The 22286-nt window shown below is 42.5% G+C and overlaps 1 long non-coding RNA gene across 2 annotated transcripts; it reads left to right on the top strand.

The window, feature by feature from the left end:
* The first annotated feature begins 15870 nt into the window (after positions 1 to 15870).
* LOC308402800 lies at positions 15871 to 20756 on the top strand. 2 transcript variants are annotated; one of them, XR_013972806.1, is made up of 4 exons: positions 15871 to 16222; positions 17803 to 17857; positions 18114 to 18209; positions 19916 to 20756. It is a non-coding gene; the product is annotated as an uncharacterized lncRNA (long non-coding RNA). The 2 variants fall into 2 exon arrangements; XR_013972807.1 differs by having other exon boundaries at positions 15872 to 16587.
* The last annotated feature ends 1530 nt before the right edge of the window (positions 20757 to 22286 follow it).

Raw genomic sequence — 22286 nt, 5'->3', positions numbered from 1 at the left:
ATTAACATTTATAGACTACTTTTGATTCTCACTGTATTACGGGACAAAGTGCGTCCCTTATTAGCTCAATACGGGACGTGTACTTTTGTTTCTAAATACGGGACGATTCCGTATTTTAAGGGACGGTTGGCAACCCTATTTCAGAGACATTTCTGAAAAATCACCACGACAGTCGGCGCGTGGTTGCTCGGCTGAGGTCGGCACATTTTCCCACTCGAGCACAACTCTGGATCAGTGTTGGACGTAACACATTATTGCAATCACACCTTTTTTAAATGCAGAAATGTAACCTGTCAGGTTACTAAATTCAGTAATCACATTACAGCTACAGTTATTAAATGGACCCAAGAAATTAAAAACATATGGTTTCATATTTTCTGTTTATCAGTTTATTTTGAAAATACAAGAATGAGGACGGAGGATGCAGGAGCTCAAACACTTCCACGTCAGTCGTTTTTCCACAGTCACAGTGGGAAAACTCAACACTGTCACATTTTGGAAAATGTAGCCTTTGGAGCTACACCACAGTCCATAAAGCATGAGGATGTAATTCTGGACATCCCGTGTTTAAATATTTGATTCCATCCTTTCAAATAAATCAATATTGTTTTAATTCAACGGCATTAAGTTTTTTTCACAAGCCAATAAACTCTGAGCCACTCTAATCTGCGGGTTGTTGGTTTGGACAATAAATTATTATTAATAATAATTAATGTTTTCAGCAGTGCAAAAACTGGTCTCGTAATAATGTCAGGGAGTTTTTATGCCTTAAATAAAATAAGATATATACGTAATCTACACTGACTGTGACCTTTGACTGGACCCGAGACTATTTATATATTGTTACATATAAAAGATCTAATTTTCAAATACAATCAAAGGTTTTAGTTTAGTTTTTTTTCAGCAGATGCTGTTTGCAGGTAGAACCAGTTTCTCAAATGGAAACCAGTGAGCAGTTTGTTTTGAAAGATGTGTTTGTTTGCTTTTGAATATTTATTATTGCTGATTAATATGACAAAGGTATTTCTTATCAGATTACTGGATTATTAAAATAATCAGCTTGTCAGAGTCTCTAAGCTGACCGGATCCCAGATCGAACGATGGAAGTGTTTTTTCCTCTATTATTTCTGATGACTGAAATATACAAACCAGACCTCGAACACCTGAAAACTTTGGTTTTAAAGGAGAACAGACTCAATTGTTTTCTCATCAAAGGTTAGATATGAAGATCAACAACTCTCATGCTTGTACAATAAATTTAGGCGTGCAGCGAGCAGCTGACCAGCTGTCATAAAAAGGATTTCCAGCCTGCCCAGGTCGGTCTGATTTAGCCACGCCACACTGAGCCGTGCCGAGCCGTGCCACGATGACATGTGTTTCCATTACAGCATCACTGCAGGAGGCCAAGCTGTGCTAATGCGGTCCTGCTCAGCAGCAGCAGCGACCGTCAGTGGACGTCAGTTTCCTCCTCTCGGGTGTTTCTGGCAGCTAAATTTGTGTCAGTGCTGAAGATGTGTCTGTTCAGCTGCTGGGACTTTACAGCTTCCACCTGAATCTGTTCTGAGGGGATGAAGTAGTTTTCCTAGAGTTTCATTTGGAGCCCGGTCCTCTAAGGGTTCCTAGTCTGTCTCTGACCTGGTAACAGTTATTTTTAAAGGATTTTCTCTGGGTGTTTGTTCTTAGGTCAAAGCAAATCGATTGTGTGCAATATCCGCAGTACTGCACTGAAATTAAAGCTGGGACATGGATTATACTCAGAGGAAGAATAGAAACAATAATACATGAAAGCAAAGCGACAATCAACACAGAAGAGCAAGAAAATTTGAAAAAATGGAACCAAATCATCTTTTAATGTTACAGCTACAGCAGAATGGAATCAGCTGCTTTGTGTGGTCCTATGGTGGCTGCTATGGGACAAACATGTTTTAGTCGGCCAACTGAGATCAAAAACATTTAGAGGCCCTTTAACAGCTGCAGCTCGGGCTATCAGTTCACCGTTTACCTCAGCTGGGTGACGAGTGCCCACCTTCATTATTGTGGAGGAGTCTGAGAGAAGTCAGTGAAGCAGAGAAGCTCACGTCTGACTGATGACAGTGATACTGAGGCTGAGGACATGCTACTCTGTTCAAATATGGTGGGGGAACATGGTCGCTACCAAAAACCACAAACCTGCTCTTATTATTAATGCGTTAAAAATACACAAGTTTATGAGAATATATCTGTTTGTTGGAAGACACTATCCTATGTATATTTATGAGTATCCTATAATAATAAAGCTCATACAGGGGACAGTTAGTGAAAGCAGAGCAATGTTAACGAGGCTGTACAACACTTACTTTACCATAACACTGCAGTTCCTCCTTAGTACGACTAATGAACCATAATGACACTACAGCGCACAGAGAGTCCAAGTGCTGCACAGTCTCAGTGCAGTTAAGTGGCAGCGATGCGCTTTTATCAGAATTTACTGCTCCGCTCTCGTGGAGGTGCCGTGGGTTTAATTTAACGAAACATCTGTGTTGGGAGGCGCCCGTTTGATAACCCCTATACCAAACTAATTACACACACACACACACACACACACCCACACACACACACCCACACACACACACACACAGGAACTGGCAGAAAAGATGAGGAAATGTGTTCATCTGAGTTTAATAGAGCAGCACAAAAGGTGGTTGCATAAGAAGCTGATGTAAAGGCTGATTCACAATGAAGCGCACCAAAAGAGTATATCGATACAGAATCTGAGTGCATTCAACCTCTTTACAGGAAGGAAGCTCTCTTTCTGGTGAGAGCCGAATGAATTATTCATCAGGAGAATTTTAAAGTGAACTCGGCGTTTGCTGTTTAACATGTCGGTTAACTTAGCGTGCACAGTTTTTTCTTTCTTTCATTCTTTGCTCTGATTTTCCTGAAGTAGAATAAACTGGATGTTTGCTCCGTGTTGGTTTATATGTCAGTAATTGTCCGGATCCTGGGAGTCTGTTCAGCTTCAGCTCATTCTCACCCCCAGTGCATACGTTACTGTGTGTTTCCCTCTGGTGTGGCTAACTTACAGCTAAGGTGCTGTGATGCGAGTGAGTTTTTCAGTGCCAAAATCTAAGGAGCAAGTGGAGTATAGAATAAAATAGAATAGAATAAAATAGAATAGAATAAAATAGAATAGAATAGCACTTTATTGCCATTGTAAGAGAGGAAGCAGAAAAAGAACCTGAGGGTAAGACTTGATGTCCTAAATGATGCAAACCCGGGTCAGTTGGCTGCTCACCGTCCAGCAGGGAGGAGGTAAAATCTTATTTCCTGTTATGACTCACAATTGCTGATTCTGTTTTTAGCTCGGTTTAATTTATGTTACTTTCCAAAGCAGGATGGCTCATTTCAGTTTATTTAGTTTCTGTTTTTCTAATTATTGTGCTGCTGTGTGCAGAAGTCTTGAGCCACCCCCCAGGTCTTTATATTTAATGACTTTCTGCTCAGTTTCTGGAGCAATAACTCTTCAGCCTTTCTGAAAGTCTGGCAGATTTTTTCTCCTGAACATTTTCAAACCGTTGTCTGTCTCAAAAGTGTCCAGTCAGAGCCATTTCTGACATGTTGTAGACTTCCACTAGTCTACAACACCCGAGTATAAAATGGACAGCTGTACTATATCCAGTACAAATAATTAAGCGGTGCTTAAAAAGTATTCAAAGCATCCCGAGCCGTGGGCTCTTTGCTCGTTTCTTTGAGGCCTCGAACACTTCCAGGATCACACGTTTTCTCCTGATTAAAGATCAAATACGGAAAATGATCAGGAAAAACTCTCCCTGATGTCCCGTCTAATTTCCAGGAAGAAACACCTCGACATCCATTGATCAGCTTCAGATTTTCCATTTTGATATGATTTCGCTCTCACGCCAGTGGTTTTAATGTTTGTGTTAAATTGACTGCCCCAAACCTCAGAGATCATCTCTGCTTTAATCTCACAGATCAGAGACGTCTGCACGCAGAGGAGATTAACGTCCAATTAATTTATGCAGCTAACCTGCAAAGTTAAAGGTTCATTTGGAAATGAAGGCGGTTAGAAAAGAAAACCTGGTTAAATGTTTGTTAAATTGTATCAACTGCTGGAAGGGAATTCCTAAAATGAAAAGATGCTGAAGCCTGAGGGGAGCTTCAGCTCAGCTGTCTCAGGACTAAAAATCAGAGCCTGAAAATAATGTTACAGCCTCGCACATCTGTTCTTTTCACCACCGTCCAGCACCTTTCGCTCCTTTGGGTCAATTAAATTCCCCTTCTCCCGCTAAACCTTCTATTTTGCTCTTCAAACCTCACAGCTTTTGTAGTTGTTCGATCTTTTTTCATAAAAATCATCTACAGTTGGGTCCAAAATCATTTTGGGGGTAATTTTCCCTCTGTACACCAACACAGTGGATTTCAGATCAATCAAAATGTGATTAAAATGCACACTTTGAGGATTTTTCCACTTTTTTTCCATTTTCAGAGGTTCAAACATGATTGGACAAAGTAAAGTAAAATCCTTTGCAGTCCGTGATGAAGTCTGGAGCTCGTGGACAGATGCTGTTTCCTCCCAGAGATGCTCTGCAGGTCGTTACTGCAGCACCTTCAGCTGCTGCTTGCTTTGGGTGTCTGCCGTCAGTTTTGTCTTGCATCTCACATTTCTGGGCCTCGAGTAGCTGCTGAGTCGTGTTTGCAGTTTCCTTTGTGAAGCTGTTTTTCTGAACCACGGTACAAACGTTGTCATCGTGCACTTCAGCTGTCTTCTCCGGTCTTTCGGGCTTTGAGCTGCTGCGTTCCAAAGTTTCTGATCACTCGTTGGTTTATTGTGGTTTCCCAGCCTAACTATGCCTCCTTTGCTTGTGCTCTTCCAAGTTCGCCTCTTGGAATCAGCTCCACATCTTTGATCTGCTTCATGTATCGTCTAATAACAGAGGAACAAACCTCTGTAACATTGTGGGGTCTACTGTACCTTACAGGAGACTGAACTGAATTCATTTTTGGCCTCTGAAAAGGAAGGAGTGTATAAAAACACAAAAAAGTTCATGCACTACTGTTAAGCCATGCGACTCAAAGCTGAACGTCTGCACTTTATCCTCTGAATTAAAATCCACTTAAAGTTGATCTTATTTAATATTTCTGGCAATGAGACGGCCTCGTTTCAGTCATCTTGCCAAATGTTGCAAATCTTTTTAAACCTGCACTCTCTCGCTTTTCTGCCCCATCGCTCCCTTTACATCATCTGCATTTGTTGACCGACTGTCTCTGAGACACGACACCCATTGATTCAAAAAGGAGGGGGGCAGAAAAAGACAGAGTGGAAAATCTTTCAAAGCCTTTGACGGTTCGTCTTTGATAGACGCCGGCACGTCCAGAGGCCAGCGGGGACAGAGATGGAGAGGAAGAGATTTCGGCGAGGTACACAGACCGCTGTGCAAACACACGCTGCGCTTTCTTAGATGTGCTCTGTTGCTTCCCAGGAACAAGCTCCCTTTCCCCTGAAGTGAACTCTAGGCTGTGCACCATCACCCCCACGCTCCCTATCCCCTCACAGTTCCTCCATGTTCCACTCAAATCATCCTGGAAACTCTGTATTCTGCATCAGGCCTCGGCTACATTAACTCTAACCCTCACTACGCCGCTCTGATGCTCGTTATGAGCCGCGGGAACGCATCTGCTAAACAACAGCCACACAGATCTCTGCACAGCTGCAGCGTTTCTTTGATGTCCTGTGGATTTCAGAAATCCTCAGATTGTTAGTTTTGACTTACTGCTTTGCATGTAAGTTCACAGAGAGGAGCTGGGTAATCACGTCGCGTGACAGCTCAGACAAAAAGAGGTGTTCTGTTTGTTTACATCAGTGATGGGTTAAAAAGAAGAACCACTCTGTACTGCAGAGGCTTTTATCTTCAAGCACATAATTGCTCAATCTACTGAGCCAATTGATGCAAAATGATGGTAGGAATTAAAGGCCGAACAGGGGAAGGCCAAAGCTGCAGATACATTTAGAGACGGGGAAATGGCTGAGACCTCAAAATGCTGATTAACTGTTACAGCGACCGCTCGCCCCGACGCTGTTCTTTAATACAGACTGCACAGCGTTCACAAACAGCGATTAGATTCCTCGCTGCTTGGAATAAACAACAGTGATTCATGTAGCGCCGCTTAGTTACAGGAAACAAATCACAGGCACCATTTTCCACAAACTTTTTATCCAATTCAGATGAAAAACTAATTGTTCTTCTTCCAGCTGCTCCTTCGCCACAGCAGATCATCAGCCTCCACCTCCTCCTATCCCAGCATCCTCCTCCGTCACACCAACCCTCTGCATGTCCTTCACTACATCCATTCTTCCCCTCCTGACTGGCAGCTCCATCTTCATCATCATTTGTCCAGCATATCCACCCTCCCTCTCGCTGTCCCTCTGACGGGGAACATCTGAACGTCCATGATCAGAAAGGGCTCACTGAAGGCAGCATGGTTAAGAGCTTGGAGGCGCTTACGACTGCAGTGAATGCTCAGAATAACACCTTTGAGCGTATGTATGTTGGATTACATCAGGAAAGAATCAACTCAGAACAACATCTCTGGGCGGAGCTGGATTACACCTCGGATCAGTTGGCTGCGGTCGTGATGTCTCAGAATCTGCTATGTGAGCAAAAAGAGTGACAAGACCACAGAATCGACGGCTAATAACATCACGGAGAAGCTCGCAGCTATTAACGGGAGACTGAGAGACCAGTGTCGGAGTGTTAAAAAACAGCTTAAAATTCTCAATTACCATCATAACCCGGCTACCCCTTCGGCGCCAGCTCAAGGCTGGAGCCGAACAACAACTCCCTGATGACGACTGTGTTGAGTCTGTTCCTTCCCATTCCCTGCAAGGCCACCTGGGTTGGCTGGAAGACTGTTTACTTAGCCTGGCAGGGCGAAGGACACTGTCTCAGCTGAACTATGGACACGCACACACACACATATACTGATACTGATAAGCACTCACTGATGCATCACCCTCCCTACCCCGGATCCAACGCCACCTCCAACGCTTACCTCCCCCATGATGTGGACATCGGGTCAGTTGGAGGCGCAGTCGAAGATTGCAGCGGTCCCAGATCAGATGTACACACTGGAACTCTTTCCCATGTTGCTTGTCTGTGTTTATTGTGCTGTGGTGTGTTGATATCTGTGCATTCCTGTATTATCCTTTTGTGTTGCACATTTCAATGTTTTTTTCCTCGCTACCTAGCCTGACCTGTCTCCCCAATGTGATGTTTGTGTATTGTATGTACGGTCGGCAAGGTCTGTCATCTCGGTTGTGGGCAAAAGACCTGCAACTGACAAATAAAGGCTATCTCATCTCATCTCAGCTCTCACCGCCATCTTTAAACCTTCCCTTTCATCTCCACCCTGCCTGCTCTCTCTCCTTAACTTCTCTTGTGCACAATCGATAGTCATCTACTTCTCGCGTGCTCGCCTTTCCACCTCTCATTCACACACATGTATGCTGTCTTAGAGCCACACTGCTGTTCTCTAATCATCACCTCTCTTCTTAGTGCATACCTCCACCTCTCCCACGGCCACCCCAACACTAACATGTACATGCAAAAACAAATACACTTCCGGACAGCGGTGATTAAAACTCTAAAAATAAAAGTAAAACATAAATAAAATCAAAATTTAAAAAAACGACAGCCTCATAATGGAATCAAACCCAAGAGTATTAACAGATCCTAGTTTGTGTGTTTTAATATACATCAGCTGCAGAAGTGTGCAGCATGCTGCAGGAGCTCCTGCTGTAGACAGCAGTGCGCTCTGGCAGATAACTTTCTCTACATCTGGTCTTACTTGGCTCTGTTGCTTCTGGCAGGACTTCACGCTCCTGTTTCAGAAAGGCTAATGGGCTCGGTCAGCCTGACCACACTCCACTGCATAGCACCGTAATGAAACTCAAAATCTGCTACCAGGGATGAGGAGTCTTTGCTTCCAGCTTTTCCTCCTCCTGCCGGCCCCGGAGCACATTTTTCTTCTTCCTGAACAATGCGCTGCGTCTGGAGATTACCGTGTTCCTGCTGTTACTGTCGTTGTGCGTCATGTCGTGTAGACTGCATTACTTTGTTTGGATGGCTGCTGATACCTCGGTCAGGTCTGTCTTGTAAGAGACTTGATCTCAACTGACCTCCAGGTAAAAACAAAAAAGCAAATAAAGATAAATTGACTGAGCAGCGAAGTTTCTGAAGCTCCAGGAGAAACTATACAGATGTTTTAACAGCAGCCGGCCCGCTCTGCAGAAAATACACCGCCACGGCAGATAAAACGCTCCAGAGGAACGCAAACTGTACGAGCGTGACACACAAGTGTTTACGAGTCGGAGAGACACGTCTCTGATTTGCTGCTCGGGTTTGAAATAATCATCGAGTTTACAGAATAAAGAGGAGCGCTTCAGGAAGGGGCAGGACTTCAACCTCATCGATTCTCCACAGACAGAAATGTGATCCCGCTGAGCTCATCTGCCCCAATAATGAACTCCAGTAAACACAGAAATGTGAATGCATTACGTTATTGTCACACAGCCGTGCAGCTACAGGAACATCCCTTAGTTATGCTGCAGTAGACTCTGGGAGGATTCCCACGATGCATTAAATGTTTCTTCGTCACTCTGTGTTCATAATGCAAAAGGTGACCAGCTGGGTTATGGCTGAAATGCAGTAGAACGACGGTCCAGATCAGAGCGTGATTTCTGACACTTTTACAGCCAAAATGACCAAAGTAGTGCACGCGGCCTCTACGGTACTTGGTGAGTAAAGGGTTAAAAGGTATCTGATTAGGTTTCAACCTTAACTTCTTTCTCAGAGTTATGAGTCGATGGTCAGTAAGTCCCAGAACAGATCAGATGAGGGAATGATGAGTCAGCCAACTCAGGGTTGGCAACGTCACAAGTCTGGAGCAGTTTCTCGGAGCTCTAGCTCGACCTGACCTGTATCTACAAACACGATGTCACCTCACTCTCAATACAATTCTTTCTTGTATAACAACTGAATTTTAAGTTCAACAATTAAACAATAACTGCAATTTGCAATTATTTAACATCCAGAAAACGTGTGGTCCTCTCCAGGTAACCCATTCAATTGTAACTGATGTTAGAATTGCTTCAGGCTAACCAACATAGCAGCGATACACACATGAACACAAATGCTAGACAATTAAAATATGAATGTTACAGCTCACAGTTTCCTTAGTCCAAACACAACGACCAAAGTCAGCATACAAGTGATCAAATTATGTTCTCAACATACGCTAATGAGCAAGTGATTAATGCACAGCGGAAAGTCTCCTCATTGGTATGACAGATATAACAGTGAAATCATATTTTATGCGTCAAATATTGTAATTAAAATCAGCAAAAGTAAACACCTGCAACACATAAAGACAATAACACGATTGCAGTAAACATTTAGCACAGAGGCTAAGTTCAATCAGTCAAACCCGATAAAATCAAGTTTCTGCAGGTTTAATGTCTGCTTTGGTCCAAATGACATACAGTACATACCTGTGCAGGTATGGAGATGGCAGTGGACTTTTAACCAGATTAACACAGTGTTGGAGAGTTAGATGACAGCTGATGAATGGAGAAGAGTACATCAAGAGCGAGGCTGATGTGCAGCTGCGGTAAACACAGAGGGATAAATCTGACGAGCCGTACTTTGAAGATAAAGAAAGAGCTGCTGAAGCTCGGTGAAGAAGAGAGCTGATGATCAGTGAGCAGCTTCATGTTGAGAATGTTGAAGCAAACATCACATCTACAGATGTTTGAGAGTGTGGTGGAAGTTTAGAGAAGGTCAGAAGGAGCTTCAGTGTGTCTTTGGATCAGAGGAAGCAGATGATTGGCTGCTAAGAGAGGAACTGTGGTACTGCAGAGAAGAATGTGAGGGTGGTGCAGGTATGAGGACAGAGAGGCAGTGGTGAACGGTGTGGTGGGACTGACAGATGGGTTAAAGTTGAGGGATCTGCTCTGAGCTCCTTCTTATGGTGACGGACAGGTGATGTCAGGCAGGAGTCTCTGTGGACCACACTGTGATTGGTAGTGAAAGTAGGGAGCAGGTGGAGGAGAACCTGGAGAGGAGGAGGCATGCTCTGGGAAGAACAGGTATTCTTTTCAGATTTTAATTTATATTTAATTGTGTTGTGGTTTGCAGTGTTTTGTGTTGTTTCATTTTTAATTTATTTAAAAGGAAAAAGCTGAAAGTTTAAATAATTAAAAGTTGAACTGTGACTAGTTGGTTGTTGTATTACATGATTTATTTATTACATTTTATGTGGAGTGAATAAATAAAAGTATATTTACGGTGGCCCCTAGAGTTTTTACGTGCTTTGTCTCTTGGATCCACCACATATATTTATATATAAATATATATAAATAAAACCACTTTTTTTTACATTAGTAATTCCTTTTGTGCATAATTTTATATTATTGTTAATAATAAATTTATTAAAGCAACAAAACAACCTGAAGAGCTGGTTTGGAGCCGAAAGAGCCGGAAGTCCCATCACTACCATAGAAGCAAGACAAAACACACGTGTGTGAAAGAGACACGCAAACAGTGAAGGTAGATGAGTTTAAATTCCTGGGCTCAACGCAGACAGAAGAAGAAGAGAGTGCAGGCAGGGTGGAGTGGGTGGAGATGAGTGTCAGGGGTGGTTTGGGACAGAAGGAGAGCAGCAAGAATGAAAGAGAAGGTTTAAAGATGGTGGCGAGAGCTGCTGTGATGGTTTGGAGACGGGGGAGGCCGAAGATGTTCAGATGTTCACTGAGCAGCATGGATCACAAAAGAGTCCATCAGAGGGACAGAGAGGAGAGGCTGAGAGGGTCTGGACATGTGCAGAGGAGGGAGGGTGGATGTGATGGACAAGGGAGGATGAAAGTGGAGCTGCCAGGCGAGAGGAGAAGAAGGATGCAGTGAAGGAGGACATGCAGAGGGTTGTTGTGACGAGGGAGCAGCTGGAAGGAGGAGGATTTTTACCACATTTTGTGCTTTTACTGAATTTCCCTTCAGGAATCTGATCATCTTTTATGAGCTCTGTGGTAATAAACATTCACAGAGCAAAGTCCTTCCTGCTGATTCCATCTGGCATAAACGTTCTGTAAACTTCGGTCACTTCATTCTGTGACGTGTAGACTTTTAATGCCCCCCGATGAGGCTGGAAAATGATTTTGTTCTTTTTAAACATGCATGTCTTTTAAAGTTCCTCCTGCACTTCAAACTGACTGAGACGTAACAGAAGCGCCTGTGTGGATATTACATTTGCGCACACAGACAGTAGGCCGCCATCACCCCTGCAGACGTATGCTGCAGATCGTTACGCTGCCGTACGTCACATTTCATAAAGGCCGGACTTCTCAGCGAGTCCGTCTTCCCCCCTTTCACCGTCTGACGAGTGAGCTGAGTGAAGTGCAGGCGCAGCAGCGACTGTACAGCAGAAGAAATGCCACCGTGCTGCAACTACGATGAGGGATGATTAGCTGTTAAAGCAGCCTGCCCGTCCCCTCCTAATGGCATGTTTGTGCCGACCCTCTCCTTGACCTGTTATTGTTAACCACCAACACAGAGGGAGGTGGCATTCACAGGCAAACGCTGGGATTCTCTGCTGCCGTACTGCAGTGTGTTGTTGTTGTTCACACATCTCCTGTTTTCCTTCCACAGAGATAATGGGCTCTGTGATGAGTCAGGCCACCTCTCCGGGTCTCTCTGCTCCCCGTCCTGTAATTTCTGGGCTGTCACCGTTTCTTCATATAGCAGTAATTTCTTTCTCTGCCATCTTCATTTTCCGATTCTGTCCGATCACTGAAAAGCACTCAGGGAGCTCAGTTCTCCTGATTGTTTGGTGAAAGTATACGGCACAATAGCGTCTGGATTTTAGCCAAAGGTGCGCTGAAATATGTGCAAAGGAGAGATCAGGACACTCGGGTCAACAGTGTCTCGTTACAAATTCACGCTTTTAGACTTTAATTGACAAAAATAATGGTTATAATGACTCTGTTCTGCTAGTTGTGTCAAACAAAGGGGGAAATGGGTCAACTTCAACAAGGGTAGAAAAATGAAGCCCCAAACCTGCAGTTCCTCTAACGTCCAGCAGAGGCAGCAGTGAATCAGTCCCCATAGACTCCAATGTTAAAACTTTACAACAGAAATAAACACGTTTACAGCCTGATGCACAAACTGATTGGTGTCTGTACGTTTTTATAAGTCACCTATTCAAAGGCTCAACGTTTGACTGACAGGCGGATGGTGACACAGGCGGCTGTAACTGCTAGCTGTCTGCTAGCTTCCTATGCTATGGAAGGTGAATGTTTGCGGTCTCAGGTTGGTATCTTCTGAGCTACAATCCTTTTACTCACTCAGTAAAATAAACTGGTTCAAATACTCATGTCACCACTTAGTAAACCTGCACCTGATCATGTAAATACACGCATGTGTCTTCACTGGGCTGCATGAGCCTCCAAATTTGGTCCCTACAACTATAAATGTGAACCTGCTGGTGGCGTTGGAGGGGTTAAGGTGAGGCTCTGGTCTGTGGGAAACAATCACTGCAGTCCATCTAGTATCTGTGGGGATATTTCTGAGTGGAGCCGGCAGCCGGAGATTGTTCTGAATGCACAGTTTCCATTGAGTTACAAACTATTAGAAGTTCCTGTTCTGTTATTTTTCTCAGTCGACCCACTTTTGTACCGACTGTCACTTCCTGGGGTTCTTGCTCTCCCTCTGCTAATCTTCCCATCTTTCTCTTCCAATTCTCCTTTCCCTTCCTTTTTTGTTCTGCTCTGTCTCATTTCGTGACCCCTCCCTTGCTCTTACCCTCCCCATTATCTTCCCGGGTGACCCCAGAGGTCTGTGCACTGAGCTAACTTGTCACGAATCATTTGGTCATCGGCTAGTGAGCATCCCCCCTCTTCCTCTGTGTCTTGCGCTTGCAGTCGCCCCTCCTCTGCCTTCTCTCTTTTCCTTTGTCGTGCATTTCCTTTATTATCTTCTTCTCCGTCTCAGTTTTCTTTGAAGAACAAGAGCACAGGCACAGTGCGGCCATAACGACGATATGACAGCAGCCTTTCGATAATCTGACCTGTGCTTTGTGTCAAAGGAATCCTTCTTCACACTCACAGCTGACAGTTAATGAAAGAGGCAAACACGCCACTGCAGGCCTGTCTGACAGGCGGCCATTTTCCCCATTTCCCTCTTCGAAATATTCTCAGCGACCGGCGGCTCCCGGGAGCAGTCATGCTTTTTTAATGAGCGGCCTGGGTTGTTTATTTTGCATTTAATGTAAAAGCGCTCACAGAGCAAAGTCGGATGATTCCATGGAGACGTCGCCAGAGGCAGTGTGCAGATTGGCACTCACCTGACACGGTGGGAGGAAGAGTGTTAGCGGAGAGGAGGTGAGTGCAGTCAGGCAGGACACATACTTTCACCTCCACTGACCCACGTTTGAGGGGTTTTCACTCGCTGTAATGTGACCATCAGGTTACACGTTTACTGGACAAGCACCAAAGCCAAACATTTTAGTGTCCACGCATGAAGTAACCAACACATCTGCATTTTTCTGCATGTTAACAGGGCTGACATTTTGCAGCTTTCTAAAGTCCATGCTGCGCTCTCTGGGGTTTTTGTTTTGGTGTGTTATATATGGATAGCTGATCAATTACAGGAAATTTGGGGAGGGCTAATGTGGCCCTGCTAGGCTGCAGGAAGAACTAACAGAACAAACCAGAAACCCAAAACACGGCGCAGTCCACTCCCACCCAGCACCGATTTGTTTTCTTTCTCCTCTTCGTTTTTTTAAATGAGCATCAGCAGCAGCTGAAATTGCAGCTTGCATGTTTCTCAGTGTGGTTTCTCTTTGGGCTGGTGAGGCCATAAGCAAAGTGCGAATGTGTAACAGGATCGCACATCTAATTGACCACATGGTGGCGCTGTTGTGACACGAGCTCGTTATTTTTTCTAAATGGACGCATGTTTGTAGGACTGGTTCTGAGCAGCACTGATTTGTTTCCAGCAACACTTTGCAAAGCTGAGCCCAACGTGGCTGCCGATGGTCTGGAGTTTCAGCTCCCACCAAAAACCTCGGACCAAACATTTATTTATCATTTATGCGTGTTTGTAATTCTTTGGTTGTGTTTGTTGATGACTTTAAGACTCTTCACCTCATGTCCCCGTGATACAAAGTCAGTCAAATTCTTATTGCTTCAGCATAACGTGAGAATAAAAATGCACCATAAGAATGGAAAGCAATGGAAAACTACATCAAACAGCAAATTCATTAAAAGCTTGTCTGTCTAAAAATGTCTCAGCTGCTTTTGAAAGAGAATTCCACCACCTCGGTGCCACTGCCTGAAAAGCCAGATCCCCATGACCTCTGACCTGAAGACCTAAGAGCTCAGGAAGAAGAATGAGGTGTCAGCAGAGATGTGATGAAACAGTCGTCTCATATTTAATTAGTCCAGCCGTTACTCTGAAGGGTGTTTTAGTGCTTCAGGGGTATTTTCCCGTGATTCACACATTTAGCTTTCCAAAGCACAGATAACAGCTGCTGCACCTGTTTATAACAAATACTAATATGAGGCTTTTAAGGCACGACGCTGCTCTTCATCCTGGATCATAAACACTTACTGAGTGTCCATGAAGTCATAGTTTTATTTCCTCTGCACATTTGGCTCACTGATGTTCCACCTGTTTACCGACGTACATACACGAGAGTTTACAGGTGTGAAAGCTAAACCTTCAAAGCTTCGGGTTTGCAACAGTGCATGCTGGGAAATGTACAGGGTAGGTGGCAATAACACACACACACACACACACACACACACACTGCTCAATCAGACCAAGGCAGAAGCAGGGATTTAAGAGACAACCAAGATGCTACCTACCTAACACACACACACACACACACAAAGAAAAGAGAGGACCAACAGAGTGTGAGCAGGTGGACAGCTTTACCAGATGGCAGCTCTTCTGTTCCACTGTTATGCACAGAGAGACACATCCACACACACCCTTTACCTTCACACACAGATGCAGCAGACGCACAAACACACACACACACACACACACACTGAGCTTTCGTTTTAAATAACACCAACCACCTCTGCCAGTCTTGGCTCCACTTTCCAATAAGATCTTATAGTATTTCAGCACGTTGGGACTGAGGTTCAGATCCGTTACAGAACTGAATGTGATTCACGATTAAAAAAACCTTTTTATGGCACGTTTCCTCCGAAAGAGCAGCTGAAAGTGGCGTATTTGAGACACAAAAGCATTACAGAAAGACAAAGCCATAAAAGCAGATTAGAGGAGCGTCTCAGTAGAAGACTGCAGCGATGCCGGGGAGCTGTAAACCAAACATTAACTGTAACTTGGGCGTTCACAGACGAAGAACTGTTCCCGTCTCAATAACCTCGGCATCGCCGAGAGCAGCTGATGAATCAGCAGCGATGCATAAATGACAAATGTGCAGAAATCAGTTTGACGAATAGCACTGGAAGCTTATGTTATTGTCAGCTGTGTGTGTGTGTGTGTGTGTGTGCGTGCGTGCGTGTGCGTGTGACACACAGGCTGGTCTTAGAGAGCAGTGATTAAGTGTATCACCTGCAGAAAATTATTTCCAATTGTGAAAGAAACTATTTTCCATATAATTACACTCCTATAACTATGGTTGAAGTTAATTGAAGTAATAAAAACTATCATCTTACAAATAATTAAAGAAATCACTGCATGTTCTTCACCAAGTGACTGATTTTAGATTCTTTTACTCTCGTTTCCCCAAAGACTGTACATAAAAGATGGGCATGACCACATGTTGTTCTTCTAAAGCTACACTGTAATCCCTAACAGTTGTCCTAGCTCATAACTAATAAGCTCATAACACTCAAATGTCGTTTTGTAGTTAAGCAAACTATAAAGTATTGAGCTCTGTTGGCTTTTATGCAGCTTTAATTGAATAGGGCTCAATATCTTTTAGCTAATTTGTTTGGAACGCTCAAAAAGTTTAAGAAGCATATATTAGTGACGTTCTGGTGGGTGGAGTCTTGTCGCTCCTTCAGGAAAGCTGAGTCAGCCATCTTGAATTTACCTTGATGCGGGGAAGATTTGGCCAGACGTGTGGATTAAGAGTCCCCAACTTCAACCCACCACGACCACCACCTTATTTCTTTTCATCAACTGCCATAAATTTGGTAAGTCTAACGTGTTTTTGTTTTGTTTAAATTTAATTTCGATAAACATTCTTTTTTTTATTTTTTACTGGAAATATATTCGTACTTTGTGCACAGTGAATGTTTGTTATAAATGAATTCGAATCCAAGTAATTGTAATTTTAGAAATTTTCGAATGTGACAAATACGTAATGTTATTTCAAATTAGAATGGTGTAACGTTTTGGCGGTTTTCCGTGGGGGACAACATTTCCCATAATGCATTGTATTCTTGCCCGGGAAGTTGACGGTGGCAGTTCTACCTCCATGCATTTGAACTTTCTACTAAAACTTTCCACTGTCCGTTTCTACCGGTTGTCGTATTCGCCGGTAATGCACGTGCGTATTGTGAGTATACTTATTTCAATAAGTGTCCGTGTTACACAGTCAGTAGTTTACGCTGTTGAGCTGTGTGTGTGTGTGTGTGTGTGTGTGTGTGTGTGTGTGTGTGTGTGTGTGTGTGTGTGTGTGTGTGTGTGTGTGCGCGCTAGCATGAAGCGAACAATAATAAACAACATGAGTGTGTTATCATGATGGTAATTAGACACATGTTTGTATTTTTTCGTAGTCTCAAATGTGTGGTTGTGAGATAATCTCGAAATCCTTTTAACAGTTTAGAGGGGTATTCCACTAAGCGAGCTCTACAAGTCAAGGCTTGCGGAAAAACGCATCGCCTGATTCAGCCTAACATTATACACTGGTCGAACTCGGTGCTACGAACGAAGTTCAGCTAAATTGTTCACGCTAATTCGACAAGGCTCAGCCAGCCAGACTGAGGCGCCTCCTTGACACCTTTAAGCCAGACCCTATCGATCTTTGATAGATAAATGAAATGAAATGAAAATAAAGAGCCGCGTTCTGCTCCCAGGCTAAGAAAAAATCATTGATGCAGACTGTGCGGATCACAAATACTCCCTAACCTGTAAGGCTGGGGTGTCCAAACTTTTTTCACTGAGGACCACTTACTAGAAATTGGGTAAATAACCTTAACTTTAGTGTATTAAAGATCACAAAATCACTTAAAAGTGGTCGAATATGTTATATTGTTGAATATAATTAAAGACAAAACTGCCTTCATCACAGCTTTCCATAAATGGATCTTTATTGATTCATTCAGAAAAAGCTTTGGTAGCTTATTTTCAGAACAGGAGCCTCAGATTTCTTCTTAGATAGAAGATTTACAGCACAGAGAAAAAACAATAAAAGGGAAAATAGGACGGGTAAATTTCAAGTTTGTTATTTAAGTTATTAAGCTTAGCAACACACCTATTAACATTAGTTTGAAACGGTTAACATTAACAGACTGAACTGGACTTAATAACAGGAGTGCATATAATCTTAGTAAATTATTGTGGTGAGTATCAGCTGCGCTGGGTATGTAAATCGGGCCATCCAGCTGCTGTGCTGATTCGACGTCACTCGTGCCAAAAATCTGGACAAATGTCACTTGATCAAGGAGCAGATCTGCATAAGATGAGATCAGCTGACTACTTGTGTGTGTGTGCTGTGCAAAAAATGTTTTTGAACATTAATAAGTCGTCTTTGTGCACATATTGTTTACAGATATGAGACTGCAAGGAGCGCTACAGAGAATCAACATTTCACCAGTTGTCAGTGGGTGAGTTATATAATTTGTGTCCTAATTTAAATAAAAAATAAATACAAAGAAACTAGAGAATTTTGCCCTGAATTATTCAAAATTTTTAGATTTTTTTTGGGTTACCCTTCAAGATTGACAGGTTTAGCCCGTTACACAAAAAGTTTGGACACCCCTGATCTATAACAATGACAATCAGAACATGGCTATCCAACACTTTGTTTTTACTCTGCATTTGTGTAAATACTATTCTAATAGATATTGTATGTTCATCTAGGAACAGCATGATGTGAATACAAGACGGGCCCTCGTCCTTCTTGCACTTCCTGTGTACCTGCGTGAAGATGCCTCCACGTTATTCAGGACTTGTGATGTAAGTGTACTGGCCTCAGCATCAACCCCTTTGCCTAGCTGTTCAGTCGAACATATGACATCGCTCAGAACTCAAGGAGAACCAGGGTGTATATCAGGAAGGAGGTTCAACACAGTCCTCATCTGACTTGTTTTCTCCCATATATCAACTATTGTTGAATAAGATTGCAAGAAGATTGTTACGCATAAACCAGAAAACATGAAAATAGTTGAAAGTTTTTATCTGCAGATTTTTTTTGTATAATAATCTATCTCCCTTTTTAAAATTCAAGTGTTCTATTTTTTTGGAGGTGCCATGTTGTGGTCAGAGAAATGTTTGATAAATAACAAAAACAAATATCTTGGCATATATTTATTATTGAAAACACTTATTTAAACATATGTTTTGAAACCAAACCCAAATTAAGATTATTGTAATGCATCATGATAATGCAATATCAAATTAAATCGTTGACATTATAATTAGGGGTGGGTTTTTATAATCGATTCATCGATTAAAATCGATTCTGGCTTGGATAACGTAAAATCCATCCATCCATCTTCATCCGCTTTATCCGGAGCCAGGTCGCGGGGGCAGCAGCCTAAGCAAACGTAAAATCGATTCATTAAAATCCTGAATCGATTTTTTAATATAAATTTATTTTGCCCGAAATGCCAGAATCTCAGGTGACATCTCACAAAATTTCAAGAACCACCAAACAGTTAAGACAGTAAATGAGAGCAGGTACACGGATTCTGCACATAGACGTAAACACACAGCGCGACCCGCGGATCAGAATCAGTTAGATGTCGCCTTTCTCACGGTCGGGGCTGAAAGCCGACAGCTCGCTGATTCTAATCTGTCGGCGGGTCCGCGCTTTGTGTTCACGCCCTTTATGCGCTGATTCTAAAGCTGTTAGTTTGATCTCTCTCCAACAATATTGACCGAACCAGCAGCAAAAGAAGATCCAAACGCTTCACATAAACATCATGAATTCACTCTGACTTTTACTGTTTTGCTTCCATCTCTCTCTCTCTCTCTCTCTCTCTCTCTCTCTCTCTCTCTCTCTCTCTCTCTCTCTCTCTCTCTCGCTCGCTACGCACAAGTCTACTGTTGCTTACAGCGCTGTCGGCCGCTGTTTTTTTCCCTTTTACATTCTTCCGAAAAGAAAACCTAATTTCTGCTGTTCAATACTGAACAAATTTAAACTTTTTAAAATTATTCAAAATGTAAAACGCTGTGTCTCTAATAAAACCGCTGTAACGTCAGAGGTAATGTTCATATGTTGATTAATGGTTTTCTTTCGTTTTTGATGTACTGCAGAATATTTTTATAAAATCCCAGGCCAGGAAAATCACCTTCATGTTTTTCTGTGTTTTATTCTCAGCTACTTTGACACAAAGGCATCTGCTGTGACGCTCACACCTTTGATAAAGTCTTGCATGTGTCAGCTTCCTTTTTATTGATACAAAAATATGTAAATGTACTGATCTGAATTATATTTCTGACTGTCAAAATTTCCCAGAATTAAATCGAATCGTGGATCGAAGCGATTCGGGACCTTGTGAATCGGAATTGAATCGATTCTAGAAATCAGTGACGATACCCAGCCCTAATTATAATCCTAAAAGAAACGTGTGACTTATGAAGATTCACACCTCTAATCAATAGCATGATTTGTGTCCTTGTGGGGCTGAACTCATTCTTGTATTATTTTTGTTTTGCAGTCAGCAGATGGTCCAGACCTCACTGACACTCCTGTGGCTCTGCTGACAGTTGTCACGGATGACACTACTGATTCGGCCCTCTTCAGTCCCGAAAGCATCTGCATCGTCGTTGAGGATGAAATACTTGTGAATGGTCCCACAAATCTGGCTGAGTCATTTCTCCTGCTCTTTGGGTACATCTATGCACTAGACCTACAATACCCAAAGAAACTTGAGCTTACATTCACATTTATCCAGAAGGTTGTGATGTGCCTTGAGGACAACAAACCACTGAAAGGGCGTCTACTGATGCTGAAGAATGATTTGTTCAATGAGTGAATCACTCACAATGGACTACTTGTTGAGCTGAGTATTGAGGAAGCTTTTTTGTTTGTTTGTTTTTCCTAATCATTTGCCTCTTCTACCTCACATTTAAGATGAATGACTGTTCAGTTCACTATTCATGTTTAATGTTCTGTTGCCTAATACGTAAATGCACTGCCTTGATGTTTGTTCCCTATAAGTACAGCAGTGGAAACCAGTACTGTTTTTTTTTTTTTTTTTAATGTATTTTTAAAAAAGAAAGTGAGCTGCAGCTGTCAAGGTACAGTAAGTGTTAAATGCCTCAATGTTCTAATAGCTGCAATTGCTGTTAATACTGAAAATGTTATTGAATTTTAGAATTGAGATGGAGACCCTTGGAGTCTTTTTCTCTTGTTTTATTTATGAAGCACTTTTTTATGAGTGAGCTCTGTTGTTTGTGCCTTTTTAAAAGCACATTGTGTTTAATAAAAAGTTGTTAAATTGTTAGTGTTGTTACTTTCATGTTTTCTAACACTTTTAGCTGATTATAATTTACTGGGCAAACAGTTTAGAATTATTTGTAAGTGTATTTCCCACAGTATTTTAAAAATATTGAAGATTAAGTGTTATTTCCCATATTATAAGTTAGAAAATATGAAAAAGTTTGAGTTTATTTCCCACATCGTATGAGTTGCAATATGTAAAATATTTTAAGTGTATTTCCAACCTTAATTAAGTTGAAAAATATTGAACATTTTGAGTTTATTACTCCCTAATTATAAGTTGAGGAATATCAACATTTATGAGTTAACATTGAGGTAATTTAAGGCAACTGCAACTATAATTTTTATTTTAGTTAAACTTAAAACTTTTAAAAACATCACTAAAAAATTGTTGTGTAATCTGTTACACAACAATTTTTGAGTTCTGTGAACTTATTAGGTTTTACAGTGTAGATGTGAATATGTTTGGGCGAGAGGGTTGAGTAATAAGTTGTCAGTTACTGAAATAGATGTCGCTGCTCAGTCATGAATAAAATCCTAGAATTCCTCTCAGCAGCGCTGGAGCGCAGCCCTCTCAGACGCACAGCAGCCATATTATTGGTCAGATAAGTGGAGGGTGATTGTCTCAAAGAAGGTGGGCGAGAGGATTGGACTAGAGTAATGATGTCAGTACTGTGATTGACAGTGTTGGAAGGCAATAGTCATGTGAAGAACAGATATGCAGCCAAACACACAGGAAAACAAGCAGTCCACTGATTACAGAACTTCATTACTGAACTTAATTCAATTCAGTTTTATTTACAAATCACAACAACACCCCAAGGCGCTTTATACTGTAAGGCAGACCCTACAATAATACATACAGAGAAAAACCCAACAATCATATGACCCGACAGTGGGAAGGAAAAACTCCCTTTTAACAGGAAGAAACCTCTGACAGAACCAGGCTCAGGGAGGGGCGGGGCCATCTGCTGTGATTGGTTGAGAAAAGGAAGACAGGATAAAGACATGCACATAAGCTTCATCATTCATACTCCAAAAGGCTCCGACAGCACAAACACGCTTCAGCGTGAGCTGCGGTAAAGCCTAGCCAGCGGCTACAGCAGTGTAACCATCCACCTCTTAGTCAAAGAGGCCACGCCCCTAATACTGAAATACGGTAATTACCGGGACCAACCGGTTTTTGTATCAGGCTGTAAATGTGTTTATTTCTGCTGGAAACTTGTAACATGAGAGTCTATGGGGACTGACTCACCGCTGGAGCCTCTGGTGGACATTGGAGGGACTGCAGCTGTTGGTTCTTTAGCGCCATCTTCATTATTCAGGCCCGAGTCTCAGCTATAAAACAACAACAAAGCCTCTCAGTTCCAACATTTCTTATTTTTGTGCTGTTTTCACAGAGGTGTGCACATTAAATATGCAGTGTGGTGGTTTGCATGATCAAATTCCTGCTCCAGTCCTGCACTTCTCTGGTTTAAAAAAGCCTCAGCAGCAGCAGCGCTTTCAAACAGCATCATCCCCTCTCTGGCCCCTCCTGTAGCTTCAGAGCAGAAATCTTCCCAGCAGGTTGCTCGCTCAGCCGTTCA

This window comes from Rhamphochromis sp. 'chilingali', assembly GCF_963969265.1.
Source record: "Rhamphochromis sp. 'chilingali' genome assembly, chromosome: 9".
NCBI lineage: Eukaryota > Metazoa > Chordata > Actinopteri > Cichliformes > Cichlidae > Rhamphochromis > Rhamphochromis sp. 'chilingali'.
The sequence above is the reverse complement of the archived record's forward strand: the minus strand, read 5'-3'. Positions and strand labels throughout refer to the sequence as shown.